This window comes from Typopeltis vanoorti, chromosome 3 (assembly GCF_054136105.1).
Source record: "Typopeltis vanoorti isolate ZY-2024b chromosome 3, IOZ_Tvanoo_1.0, whole genome shotgun sequence".
NCBI lineage: Eukaryota > Metazoa > Arthropoda > Arachnida > Uropygi > Thelyphonidae > Typopeltis > Typopeltis vanoorti.
The window spans coordinates 128,466,428-128,481,373 of NC_143551.1; the positions used below are offsets into that span (position 1 = coordinate 128,466,428).

Below are 14,946 nucleotides of genomic sequence, written 5' to 3' on the forward strand. Positions count from 1 at the left end.
TCCTATAGAAAGTTTTTTTTTTTTCATTTGGTTACAAAGCAAATTATATTTGCCAAGAAATTATATTCTTGTTTATTAATCCTTTACCCAAAAGTGTAGGCAAACAGTTCACACATGAACTGTTTCTTCACAACTAGGCTACATACATACATACATTCATAGACTGTGAACTTCAGGTCAGTTTCCTTATTATTCCATAATGCAAAGCATACTTCCTTTGCAACATATATATTGCAATTCATTGTGGGAAAGGTCACTACCCTGACTAGTTTGGAACTTTATTGAGGATTTCATTGGTTCAATATCCTCAGGATTCCAAAAACTCATGAGGGACCTAAAAAAGATTGCTCTTTTGGATAGCTCAAGCAAAAAAAATTCTTAAAAAAATCTCTATCATATTTTTGAGCTAGCCTCAGAAAGATACCAGGGTTGAATTAATGAAGAAATCATATTTTCCATATACAAATAGTGAAAAGGTACATATCCTTTTTATTAAAACACCTGGATCAGAAATAATTTAGCAATTTTTTTTTTTCACTCGGTTTCAAAATAAATCAGGCTTGCCAAGAAATCATATTCTTGTTTAATCCTTTACCCTCCCCCCTCATCCAGTGTAATCTCATAATTCAAAGCAGCTTCATCTGTTCTCTGTATGTAGCTTATTCATGAAAATACTTCCTGCAGAAATTATTATTATTATATGTTATCTTCATGGAGTCGAGACTAATTGCAAGAGACCCATGCCAACCACTATTCACATAATACCTATCATGCCTCTCCTTAAACTTATTCACTGTTGGAGGCACTCACAACTACCTCTGACATCCATTCCACTCATTCCCCATCCAAGTAAAGAACTTAATATTCACATCCTTACCAACCACGCTCTTACACAACTTCCACAGATGATCCCTTGCTCTCTCCTTACTCCTTGTATTGAAAAATTTCTTTTGTCTAACTTAGTAACACCTCTCACCTAATCTCTGCAACCCATATGCTTATCCTCACCACAGACCTATCATCAGCTTGGTCACACATCTCTGAATCCTCTCCACCACATGATAGTGAGAATAATATCCTCCTTGTCTTTACTTGTCAATTCTTTCTTCAAGATCCAAATAACCAATATGATATTGATACCAAGGTATAAGTATGATGGTAAAAATATGAAACATCAGTGTTTCCACTCTGCAACTTTTTTTACATGTGTTCCACCCACAAAAGGTTGTAAAGTTATAGCACATCAGTGCTGTGGTTGCTAAGGAATTTTTTATTATTTTCATATTTTTTAATTTATATTTTATGCAGTCCAGAAATCCTGCTTTAGAGACCAACCAAGGAATTTTTTTTTTCTCCAAGTCATTCAGTCCTTAATAAACAGGAAGGTGGTCTTACACAAGGCAGTGAAATTTGCTACATGTTGGTTGGAGAATTAACCCTTCAGCTAATCTAGTCTTACACCTGATTTTACATCAGTGTGCATCCTGAATTCTAACTAAAAACTTACAACTTTAGTAGAATCTATATATCACATTGTATTATAGCACTTCACTGAGTTTTGTATATGATAATGAGGACTTCCCATGATGACTTCGAATCCATGGAGGTCTGGTGAGAATAACGTTACTCATAATGCCCTATTTGCACAACCATATAATTGTAACATTTTGAACAACTTTTATCTTGGCAACTTTTCATATGTATTTTTTGAGATCTAAAAAACATAGACTGATCATTGTTATATTCCCATGATTTCTCAGTTGTTTTCAGCTTAAAATAAATATGAAGGTTTTGATAGTATTCCTGTACACCCCTTGAGAGTATATATATATATCAGGAATTTGATGATGATGATGGTTTTTGATAGCTACTATATGGCTTGAACCCAGCTTGTTTTTCCCCAGGAAAATTTATAATAAACTCTAGAAAAATAAAATGCCAACTATGATTTAGAAAAGATAAAACTTGCATTCTACAGAGTAAAGGAATTATAAAAATAAAAAATTCATTATTTTATATTACTCCCACACACAAAAGGTAGAAGAGCCTATAGCAAATAAATGCAATATCATTAAATTAAATTTATTAAATCAGATGTTTTATTTTTTTAATATTGATCTCATACATGAGAGGTGAAAAAAAAAACTTTTTTTTTTTCTGTCACTGTCATATGTTGCTGGGAAAGAAGAAATCTGATATTATTTTTATGGCTGTTTAGCCTATTTTTGTTTAGGAGTATCCCTTTTTTATAATGTCATTGGCTTTTTAAATTTAGGGCATTACTGATGTTTTAAAGACAGATATATGAAGAATGATTTGAACATACCTTTGTAGGATGTTGCTGGTTGTCTTCTTATTCAGCGGCATCCGTATGGTGATAGATGTGTGGGAGAATTGCAGGTGAGGCCAGAGGGTATGCCAATTTTAAAACCTGGGTTTTTAGAGTGGGCTGGGCATTCTTTGGGAAGAAGGTGAAAATTAGAGAAAAATTTTTTTGGGGAAAGGAGAAGGATAGAACATCATGGAACAAGATTAGGGCTGAGACTAATAAGGTGTGACAGTGTGTTGTTCTTTGGAGCTCATGGAGGAAGAAATCTGATATTTATCTTCATGAGGTGGAAGTAGTAGTAGTAGCTGAGAGCACTTAATGAGTAAGGCTGTTACGGATGACAGAGATATGGAATAAAAGAGGGAGAGGAGGAGAAGTTTGCATCTGCAGTTGGACTGGAAAAGAATGTAAGATACCTTCTGCTTATGTTTTAACCTATCCAATAGAAAGTGGTGGAAGGATGGAAGCCAATTTAGTGGATCATTGCCCATGGAAGTATCTGTAGAAAAAACACAGCTGAAATAATGCATCTGTGATATAGTGGTTGAAGTGCATTAGTTAAGGTCATATATCAGTTATATTGTTCCCTTCCTGACAGCATCAAGAATTTTTAGGAAGGTTTCAGGTAATCTACCCCAAACGTGCAAACAGTATTGTAGGGATGGCAGGTTTAGGATTTGTACAAAGCTGGTAGCTGAACTGGTGAAAAAAACTTGAGTGGAAAAATATGTCTAGTTTTTTTAGAAGCCAACAAAACGAATGTGATGTGTTTATGCCAGAAGCAGCTGGAAGTAAACGTTAGTCCAAGCCTTATCATGTCTGGTGATTCATGTCTTACTTGAGGATATGAGCAAGCCATCAGATCTTTTGGCATGAAAAAAAGGTCAAGACTGTACATTATGGTAGCACTGAAGGTTGACCAATTTATCCTTGCCTCTTTGAAAGATGGTATGTGAAGATTGTTTAAGGCATTGGTTGCAGATGATCTTGAACTTGGTATATTTGTGCACTGTATAGTTTGCTGAATACTATCAGCAGCAAAGCTGTAGATAGGATTATTGGTGAAGAGCAGATCATTTATATATATATAGAAGAAATAAGGTAGGTAATTGAACAGAGCCTTTAGGCACTTCTACATTGGTTGGGAAGTTTGAAGAGAGGAAGCTTTCCTTTCTCTGGTTGTTGACAGGCAGTTAGTGACCTAGGAAGATGACTTCACTATTTGGATAGCTGGATTGCAGAAAGTCAAGCTTCACAGATAGAAAGGTTAAGAAATCAAATGATTCTTGGAATTTTGTTGAGTTATAATTACAGTAGATGAATGCTACTGAATGGAGCAAGGAATCCTTAAGCCAGAGCAGGTCAAAAGCAGTGGAGTCTTAAGTTTGGAATTCTCTACCAAACAGTGTTGGATCTCACCCTTGTGGCAAAAAGAATCATGCAGAGTATAATATGGACAGTGAAGGTGAGCTGTTGTTGGTAGCTGCAGTTTAGATCTCTGTCAAGAATAGGTGGTCTGTAAATCGTACCAGACAAGAAATTACATTCTCGTTTTAATTCTTTACCTAAGCGTGAGCAAACTGAAGAATCCTCACGTCCAGGTTTCTTGTTCATGGAGGCAGATGATTTCAAATCATATTGACCTAGTATCCCATAATGCACAGTGCGCTTCCTTTTAGACATGTAATTACTAAATATTATAGGAAGGGGTCACTAGCAAGACTGGTTCCAATTTTATCAGCAGTAGCTAGATGGAAATGCTGAGAGCTAAATCAATGCAGAAGTCATATTTTCCATATACAAAAGCAAAATAGTTTATCATCATATTATTAAAATACTCTGGATTAGAGAAGTTCTTTTTGCTAGTTACAAAGTAAATTATACTAGACATTACATATTTTTTAATCCTTTACTCAAGTTTGAGAATGAAGTTTGCACAAGTTTAGTTTGTTTGCTCACACTTGGTTAAAGGATTAAAATAAGAATGCATTGGTGCAGATGATGATGGTAGTAATGGTTGGTGAATTAAGTGGTGGAGATGGAGAGTTGTAGAATAGGTGCCCTCCCTTGATGAGTCTTTGGACTGCTTGGAGGTGTCACGAAATAATAATAATAATAATGTACTTTGTAACTAAGAGATCTTGGCAGGTAATGATGTACATCATTTATGCTGGGGAAAAATGGATGTGAACTTTTTTTTAAATAGGGACTTAAGTATGTTTCATGGTTTTTGTTGGAGTTAAATTTTTAGGGAGATTTTTTATACAGTGACACTAACTTTGTACATTTCAGTTTTAGATTAGGAAATAACCAAAAAGAGAGTTGGGGAAATGTGCTTAGAGAAGATACTCTTGGACATGACAGCATACAGTGACTAGTCTCCTTGCCACAATGTTTGCCTCATCCATGTTTTCCACATGCCACTGCTTGGATTCCCCACCTTGCGTGCACAACCTAGCAGAGCAATTATGAATGGGAATTCTACACTCCTTAGAGGTTCATCCTCATGCAGTATCTTGCAACTTGTCTGTGGTACCATTTTGCTGTTGTAACCTCAAAATGGTGGAGGTTTTAGATCTCTAAGTATATTTGGCATGTTCTTGAAGGATATCACTCGCTGCATGGAGAAGAGAAAGAAGACAAAAACTGCAATCCATGTTCTAATGACATCGAATTTGACATCGAATAGGCAGAGTGGTAATGTTTCACTGAGCGATGGTCATCTGCCAATAGTGGGACCTAGTTAGCATTTCCTCCAATGAAGAAGGTATTATTCTTTTTCAGTGGGATAGCTTTCTTGTTATACCAGAAGAAGGCAGCGTTGACATCTGATAGGTATAAATCTAAGTTACCTTAGCTTTTTTGCTGACACGGAAAAAGGTAGGTAAACCAAATAAAATATGCAATAGGGAGATGCTTATTATTATACAGATACACTTTAAGTTGCTTAAATAAACTGTATCTTCATATTTTATCAGTGTATACCCCTTATTCAAATAATGCTGGAATGAACTTATAATATATATTGTAATATACCATGATGTTAGTTGGTGTCATTAAATGATTTGACTCTGTATTAATGCATGCTCCACAGAACTTGTATTATCATTTCAAACTTCAGTGCTCTTGGATAGCAGGTCATTTGTTGAAAGTTTTGGAAGTCTGGGTTAATTATTGTAATATCACACAAAGACAGTGTTGACTTACTGGCATTCACTCTCTTTTTTCCAATTTCTACAATGATAATAATGTTCAAGTACCCTCTCTTCCCAGATTACTAACAAGTACTCACTCCATTCCATCTCCAGTTTTCCACTAGAAAGAAGTCAACAGAATCCTGAACAACATGGACATGAACAAGGCACCTAGTCCTGATAGCATACTACGTAGTGTGCTAAAAATTGCACTCTGGAATTAACGCCTATCCTATATCGCTTCTTCAGTCTTTCCCACTTAGTTGGCATCATTAAAACAAGCCAACATGGAGATCATTCCTAAGATAAGGCAACAAAAGTCAGCTAACAGATTATTCTCTAATTGCTTTCCATTCTCTCAAACCATGGAGAAGGTTATCAACAGCCAACTAAAAATTGTGCCTAAATTGTTGAAATGTTTTACTTCTCTTTTGAAAATGCAGTTGAAGTTTTGCATGTCCTGCCTATTTTCATAGTTTTGGTCTTTTTTTTTTTTTGCTAATCATAATTTATTTAAACGGTATTAACAGCACCAAACAAACTATTTTAATATATATGTATGTATAAAGGATGTTTATTAACTGACTTATATTTCACTACTTTTTTGTCACCTACCTAAACAGCCAACAATTCACTTCACAGTAGAAAAGAATCTAATAACTGTTTGAATCTAATATGTGCGAGTCACCTACCTTTCAGATGGATCACTATCTTTTTCCATTTACAGAAAACAGACACAGAGCCCAGCAGTATAGTATTTTAAAAAAATACTTATGCACAGAGTTAGAGCAATACGTTCTAATGATATAGCTCTTTCCATAGAACTTAAATATCTGCACCATATTTTCTTGGCCAATGGCTACAATTTCTACAAAATAGATAAAATACTACATAACCGCATTACTTCTCCCGCCTCTAATACACAAGAACAAAACATTATTATTCTTAGTTCCTATGTCAGAGATACATCAGAAAAGATAGCCATAGTATTAATAAAACATGCCTTCACACCACATTCAAACCTCATGATAAATTAGCAACTTTGATCCACTCTCCTAAGGATAAACTTCATCCTCTAGCATATTCTGGAGTGTATGAAGTTCCTTGTGACTTGGCATGCTATGGGCAAATAGGAAGATCTCTTAACATCCACCGTGAAGAATGTAAAAAAATACATTTGCTGCCATTATTATAGCAAGTCAGGACTGGCAGACCACACTTTGGACACCCCTTCACACAAGATTAGATGGAAGAAAACCAGTGCTATTTAGAAGTTGTTATAGATCAGAAAGATTATTTTTAGTCAGCTATGGCTGTGAAGAATTCTCCTAACCTGAACAAGTATGGTTGAATTAATTTGCCAAACATTTGGGAGACTTATCTTAAGATCAATTCCTACATAGCTGTAACACTTTTTTTTTTTTACATTAAAGGGTACTGAATTAGGATTTTAGATTTTTTGTCCATTACAATTTGAATTGTTTCAGTTACTTATTGTTGCGTATAAACTATAACATGCTGTTTTGTGCTCTGAAGATGCTGATTTGAAATTTTGCCAAAATATAAACCAGCTAATAAACATCTTTTTTTTTTAAATAAAATAGTTTATTTGGTGTTGTTAATACTGTTAAAATAAGTTATGAATAATGTTCAACACCTAAGCTTATCTATTAAATTTTATTGCTTATTTTCATGCAAAATTTATTACAGATGTTATTTAGTTTAGTTAAAGAATAACGGAGACTTGTACTGGATTTGTTTAGGAGTAGAACATAAAGCAGAGAATTGAGTTTCATATCTCTGATTCTGATATCAGGTTTAATCACTTTTTCACAATGCAACGATGAATAAGAATGGAGATAGTGCACCCTTGTCTTACTCCTGGCAAGGTGTAAGGCAAGGGTGCACTATCTCCACTGGTGACTTAAATATAGAGTATTTAGTGCTCTATCTAATTACAGTGGAAGTATTATTTTCCCCATTTTCCAAACAGCTTTTCTCTTGGCACCATGGCATATCCTTTTATCAGATCCACAAAACTTAAGTACTTATTCCTGTTATATTCCCACAATTTCCCAACTATTCCCATAAAGTGAAAATGTGATTTTGACCATTTCTGTTTTGGTCTAAGCCCAGCTTGTTCTTCAAGTTTCTCTTCCACTGTCTCAGCATCTTCTCAAGTATTCTTGTGTAAATCTTACCTGAAACATTTAATAGAGAAATTTCTTTGTAATTCTCACATTACTTTTATTCTCCTCGTCATGAATGGGAACTGTGAACTTTACCCCAGTCATCTGGTATTCAACCTTCTGACCAGGCATTCTGAATTATACCTTGTAGCCACTGTAAAACACTTTTATACCTCCATGCTTGAACATTTCTGGTTGAATCCACTCTAGCTGCCTTTCATATTTGAGGCTTTTCATAATTTTCTGTTTTTCTACCTCAAATATTGATATGTATTCTTGATTACATTCCTCTTGAATATCTTCTACCACTGTTCTGTCACTGATTGTTCCATTTAGCAATCTTTTTAAGTAATTACTTCAGACATGAAAAACATCTTTATTTTCAGTTTTCATGTCACCTTTATCGTCTGTGATTCTGTTTACTGTACCTTTTTAAGATTTTTCAATAGCTTTCAGAATATTTTGCCACTTTCTTGATATTTATCTTCTATGTTCTTACTAAAGTATTCTCATGACTTGTTTAGATACTTCTACACAAACTTTTTCATCTCTACATTTTTATATGTATTCTCTTAGGACAACTGCTCACTTACTTGCTAGAAACTTTTGATGTGCTTTCTTGTCTTTGATTTTTGCTTCTTTAACTTCTTGTGCCCACCGTGAAGTTGTGATTTTTCTATCTTTGCAGACAACTTCACGACATATCTTCCTAGCTGAATCAGTTTTCTGCTTAGACTCCATAGTTTGGTATAATAGATTTAGTTTAATCCTTTATCCCAGTGAGAGCAAACAAAGTTTGCGCCTGAAAATATCTTCAGGACTAAATATAGTGTTGTACTATCTTATCCAGTAAGTAGTGCAACACCAAGGCAACTCGTGGCAAAGGTGGAGCAAGCTACCAGGCACTTCTAACCCAGTATCTCCCATAATGCAAAACACATTTCCTATGTGGATATGTATACTGTTATGCATTAAAGGGATTGGCCATCTACCCAGACTAGTTTCGACCTTTATTGAGGTCTCTTCAGTGGGAGCCAGGCCCAGAGCTGGAGATACCAGGCAGAAGCAGTAGCAAGTCATCTGTGCCTATGGGAGTTGCCAAAAGGTTTATCACCTTTTTTAAAAATTACTCTGGATTTAGAGAAAGATGTTGAAAATTTATTTATCACTAGGTTAGACTATAATAGATTTAGTTTAATCCTTTATCCCAGTGAGAGCAAACAAAGTTTGCGCCTGAAAATATCTTCAGGACTAAATATAGTGTTGTACTATCTTATCCAGTAAGTAGTGCAACACCAAGGCAATTCATGGCAAAGGTGGAGCAAGCTACCAGGCACTTCTAACCCAGTATCTCCCATAATGCAAAACACATTTCCTATGTGGATATGTATACTGTTATGCATTAAAGGGATTGGCCATCTACCCAGACTAGTTTCAACCTTTATTGAGGTCTCTTCAGTGGGAGCCAGGCCCAGAGCTGGAGATACCAGGCAGAAGCAGTAGCAAGTCATCTGTGACTATGGGAGTTGCCAAAAGGTTTATCACCTTTTTTAAAAATTACTCTGGATTTAGAGAAAGATGTTGAAAATTTATTTATCACTAGGTTAGACTATAATAGATTTAGTTTAATCCTTTATCCCAGTGAGAGCAAACAAAGTTTTCCCCTTTTCACGAAATTAACAAATTTAGTCGAGGTCTTGTTTGAGATCTTGTACTCTTTGAAAGTTTACCTGCCTGGTGTCTCCAACTCTGGGCCTGGCTCCCACTGAAGAGACCTCAATTAAAGGGTCGAAACTAGTCTGGGTAGTGGCCATTCCCTTAATGCATAACAGTATACATATCCATCCACAGGAGATGTGTTTTGCATTATGGGAGATCCTGGGATAGGAGGGTTGGTAGCTTGCTCCACCTTTACCACGAGTTGCCTTGGTGTTGCACTACTTACTGGATAAGATAGTACAACACTATATTTAGTCCTGAAGATATTTTCAGGCGCAAACTTTGTTTGCTCTCACTGGGATAAAGGATTAAACTAAATCTATTATAGTCTAACCTAGTGATAAATAAATTTTCAACATCTTTCTCTAAATCCAGAGTAATTTTTAAAAAAGGTGATAAACCTTTTTGGCAACTTCCCATAGGCACAGATGACTTGCTACTGCTTCTGCCTGGTATCTCCAGCTCTGGGCCTGGCTCCCACTGAAGAGACCTCAATAAAGGTCGAAACTAGTCTGGGTAGATGGCCAATCCCTTTAATGCATAACAGTATACATATCCACATAGGAAATGTGTTTTGCATTATGGGAGATACTGGGTTAGAAGTGCCTGGTAGCTTGCTCCACCTTTGCCACGAGTTTGCCTTGGTGTTGCACTACTTACTGGATAAGATAGTACAACACTATATTTAGTCCTGAAGATATTTTCAGGCGCAAACTTTGTTTGCTCTCACTGGGATAAAGGATTAAACTAAATCTATTATATTATAGTCTAACCTAGTGATAAATAAATTTTCAACATCCATAGTTTGGTTTTTGTTTTTTCAAACTGTTTTATTAATTACTTAAATACTATTACTTAAATTCTTAAATATGTTTTTCAGTTGAACTATAAAAGTTGCTCAACTTTAATTCTTTTAAAATCTCTCTTACATATTTTCTTTACATTATGATATTAATTTTTATTCTACTTGCAACTAAGTAATAATTACTATCAATTTCAAATCCTCTGTATACTCTTGTACTTTGAACCATTATCAAGATATTGTTATCCACAATAACATAGTCTGACCCTTTTCTTATTTCTTGTGTATTCTCGCCATGTGAATTTGTGCACACCCACACAGTACTTCATAGTTTTGCCTTTTTTCTTCAAATTTTCTCAGAACTTTTCTGTATGCCTGGTCTTGGTTAGATTTCAACAAGGACTGCTTTTCTGTTTTCTTTATTGTAGCTGCATTCTCTAATGACTTGAAAAATCCTTCCATTTCTTCTTAAGAACTTTCTGTGGGATTATTGGCACAAATAAATTTCATTACCCAATTCCTCATTTTGAAATTTGTCAGCATAACTACTTCAAATTACCGGCTATTCAAGAAATTTATCTTTGTGTTTGGTGTTCGCTGCTATCTCTACTGATTTCTTCCTGTGATCAATATTGCCTGAATATAATATCCTGTATTTATTATTTAGCAGGATCTCTTATATGTTTTGGTCATCTTCATATCAGTAATATTAATTATGGCCACATAGTACTTATAGTTCTTCCTCCGGTTTGTCTTTTCCATTGATACTTCTTAGGTTGATTCTGCTTTATGCAAACTGTAAAGTGATAATATTAAACTTGTGATGCTAAACATTTGCCAATTTGATTTATTTTAAGAGAAAACTAACTCTTGCATGGCACTGGAAAAGAAGAGCAAAAGAAACTCCTTTTGCAGAAAAGGAGTTTCTTTATTTTGAAGTGAAACAAACATAAAAAGAAAGGAGGAGAATGATGATACTAGATTTGTGAACTTACAAAATCAGGATGTGATAATAAACATGCATTAAGAGCTGAAACAAATGCACAACATAGCTAGTTCAATACTTAGACCAATGAATTATGAATTATTGCATGTAACTTCATTGATTGGAATAAAATGCTTTGTTTTCAGGCACTGAAAAGTAGTAAATAATGATTAAAATTTCTAATTCAGTAGAATTTTTATCTGGTTATCTTAGGATGATGTGAATACTTTGGATTAAATATCAAAATGTAACTTTAAAAATACCGATTTGAGAAATATACAAAAGTGTTGTTTACAGTAATGTTTTTGCTTCCAGAAAACATTGCTACTCACAACAATGGATACACACACACACACACACACACACACACACACACACACACACACACACACACACACACACACACACACACACACACACACACACACACACACACTGTCTGTGTTTAATCTGAAAAAGGATCTGAATGCAGAATCAGTTCTACATTCTGACCCTTGCCCTTATAGCTGTTTTTGTCTTTTATTAGTATTTCTGATCAAGGGGCAAAAGAACCCCAGATTGTGTATTGCAGCTCATGTCTAAAAGTTATTGTCTTTAGTGTTGAAATAATTATTATATTATCCTAAGACCCCATTGAGTCAGACTCATCTAGAGGGTCCCTTTGTCATGCACACAGCTCATCATACCTTGCCTTAAACACATTCAAATTCTCTGCAGACACCACGCTCTCAGACATTGTATTCCAATCATTCACAACTCTCCATCCAAAAAACCTACTTCTCACTCCCTTGCTCACTCCATCTTTATATAACTTCCAGGGATAACCTCTTGTTCTTCCCTGTCTCCCACAATTTTATGAAAAACCTCTTCAACCTTAATCCTTAGCAACTCTCCTTACTAACTTGTACATCTCTAAAGAAACTTGTTTACATTTGATTTAAAAGCTTGTATATTGTATTCCTTGGGAAACACATCAGGGGAAAGCCTGTTCCACAATACAGCAGTAGCAGGGATGAAGGAAAAAAGAAACTTTTCTGTGGGTTTCAAGGTATACTGTGAAGGGATGTTGGGGCAGCTGCACGTGTTCCAACAGATTCAGTGGAGGAATTATTGATGCTATTTCAGATGAAGAGTTGCCATGGAAATATTTATAGAATGCACAAATGCCTGTGTGAAAGTGGGAGGAGTGAGTTGGTAAGAGATGGGTGATATATGTGAATAGATCTCCTGTTGATCGGCAGCGACAGAATCCATACTAGTGGTCATTTATTAGCTGAGTGGCTTCGAGGTAGTGTAGGAGCTGGGAAATTATTATGCTTTCCATTACTTTAGATAGGGCTGATGTGAGTGAGATAGTTTGACAGCAGTGATTTGTCGCCCTTCTTGGGAATGAGTTGAATATATATATATGCCAATTTCCAGGCTGTGGCATAGATACCAGTGGAGTAAGAGACTATATACAGGTGACATAGGATAGGAGTGAGTTCTGGTTCACAAACCTTCAGGACAATTGGATGAATGCCATCAGGGCCAGGAGACTTTTTTTTTGTCTAATTTGGACAATATTTTTCTGATCCCTTTCTGTGATACCAGTGGAGTAAGAGAGTATATAAGGTAACATAGGATAGGAGTGAGTTCTGGTTTACAAACCTTCAGGACAATTGGAGGAATGCCATCAGGGCCAGGAGACTTTTTTTTGTCTAATTTGGACAATATTTTTCTGATCCCTTTCTGTGATACCAGTGGAGTAAGAGAGTATATAAGGTAACATAGGATAGGAGTGAGTTCTGGTTTACAAACCTTCAGGACAATTGGAGGAATGCCATCAGGGCCAGGAGACTTTTTTTTGTGCCTAATTTGGACAATATTTTTCTGATGCCTTTCTGGCAAGAGGTTATAGGGGCATTATATATTGGACATCTGGAATGGTCGGGGACATTTTACCATTGTGAGTTATGGGTGCTTTGGAGACAAAATGTGAAACCAGGAGATTGTTTTTTCTGTGGGGAATGATGCAATAGAGCAATCTGGGTATGACAGAAGTGAGAATAGTGTCGGACAAAAGTTACAACCAATTGCTTTTGCAAGAGACCAAAAGGCTTGACTGCTGTTTGGACAGACTGCAAGGTTCCTGCTTTTTGCTCTTTCAAACTCTGTTTTGGAAGCATTGATAGTTTTCTTGCAGCTATTTCAGGCTTGAGCATAAGCACTAAAGGAGGATGGAGTTCTTGATATAAGCCAGTTGTGGCATGCTTGATTTTTTATTTGTGCAGCCTTGGTACATCTTTTGGAGAGCCAGGGTTTTAGTTAGGGACAGCAGTTCATAGTAGTGTGGGGAATGTATGTTTCCACCAGTAAGGATACATTTGGTGCATTTGTTTCCAGCCTTCCAACATCAGTCCAACCATGGGAATAAGGCATAGAAGCTACAGAGGCTATCCCACTTGAGGCCGTTATAATGCCGAACTACTCTTGTATGAGAGTGACTGTACATGTTTCCTATGCAGTGCCTGCATACTGGTCTTCATGATGGCTACTAGTTGCATCACTTGATTTTTGCACTGATTTAACTTGTTTTTAGTCGATGAACCAACTGTTGTCTTCATGTTGGCATTTTTCTTGAAGTTGTTTTTGAAGTTGACATCCTTGTTCTCTCTCTCTCTCTCTCTGAGCAAAAGTTAGGTCATGTCGAGCACGTGTGTAATTGGGGACAAGTGTCCTTGAACTTGTTATTAATTGCTGTTATTAGTTTAGATGTGCTTGCTGGTGTGTCATGAGGCATGGAAAGTTCGCTCCATCCTTTTTTTTTATTTATGGGTCTGAAACAATGGAACCTGATGATGTTTATAGCATCAGAGTTACATTCTCCTGCTAATATTTTTATGTTATCTTTTAGTGATTTACCACTTTCTGTCAGAAAGTGGTACACGACTCGATTAGAGTTGTTTACAGCTCTAATTGAGTCATGTGCTGTTGATGCGATTAGGTTACGGAGTTCATTAGTGGGCAAGGGTGCACTTGTGTTTCTGTGCTGATCGTCAGGTAGTTCAAGCTCGGCTTCCAGCATTCAGATTTTGGAGGAGAAAGTTTCATTCATGGTGTTAAGGTGCTATTCAAGGTTTTTTGACTCTAACACCTCGTTTTACTAAAGATCAGATTTCTCCTCTCTCTGTGCCTGGAGTTGACCTACTAAACATGCAGGAAGATCAGCTAATATCTGCATGGAAGAACCCAAGAAATATATCTGCAGTCATGACTATGGGTCAATCGGACTTGTGGACAATGCTTTAGATACAGCTCATAGATTCAGTTGGAAAAAGGCTATGCTCCATCGCAGTAAATTTAGAAGATAAAGACTATTTTTGGAATCTGCAGCCACTCTCAGAAATCAGCTTAGTTTAAATAAATATAGTGTCATTAAACTTCCCAAAATATGGGAAACTAATACTTCAAGATCCCACTTTACATCCTAGGATACTAACAGGTACCCACAGAAGGCACTCCACCAAGTTAGGACTCTAGTCTTTCATTCATGTGTTTCTCACTAAGTTTTTTTTTTTTTTTTTTTTTTTGTGTGTGTGTGTGTGTGTGTGTGTGTGTGTGTGTGTGTGTGTGTGTGTGTGTAGTTTCACTGTACTCCCTGCTGATGTCTCAGTGCTGTTTCATTCCATTAAATTCTGACATGCTTTGCCTACATTCACCTTCACACTATGATGAGCTATAAGATG

General features: G+C 36.0%; 1 protein-coding gene across 1 annotated transcript in view; it reads left to right on the forward strand.

Moving 5' to 3' along the window:
* Positions 1–14,946, forward strand: part of PIG-O (phosphatidylinositol glycan anchor biosynthesis class O) — a 151,359-nt gene that overhangs the window by 27,301 nt on the left and 109,112 nt on the right. The window lies entirely within an intron of this gene.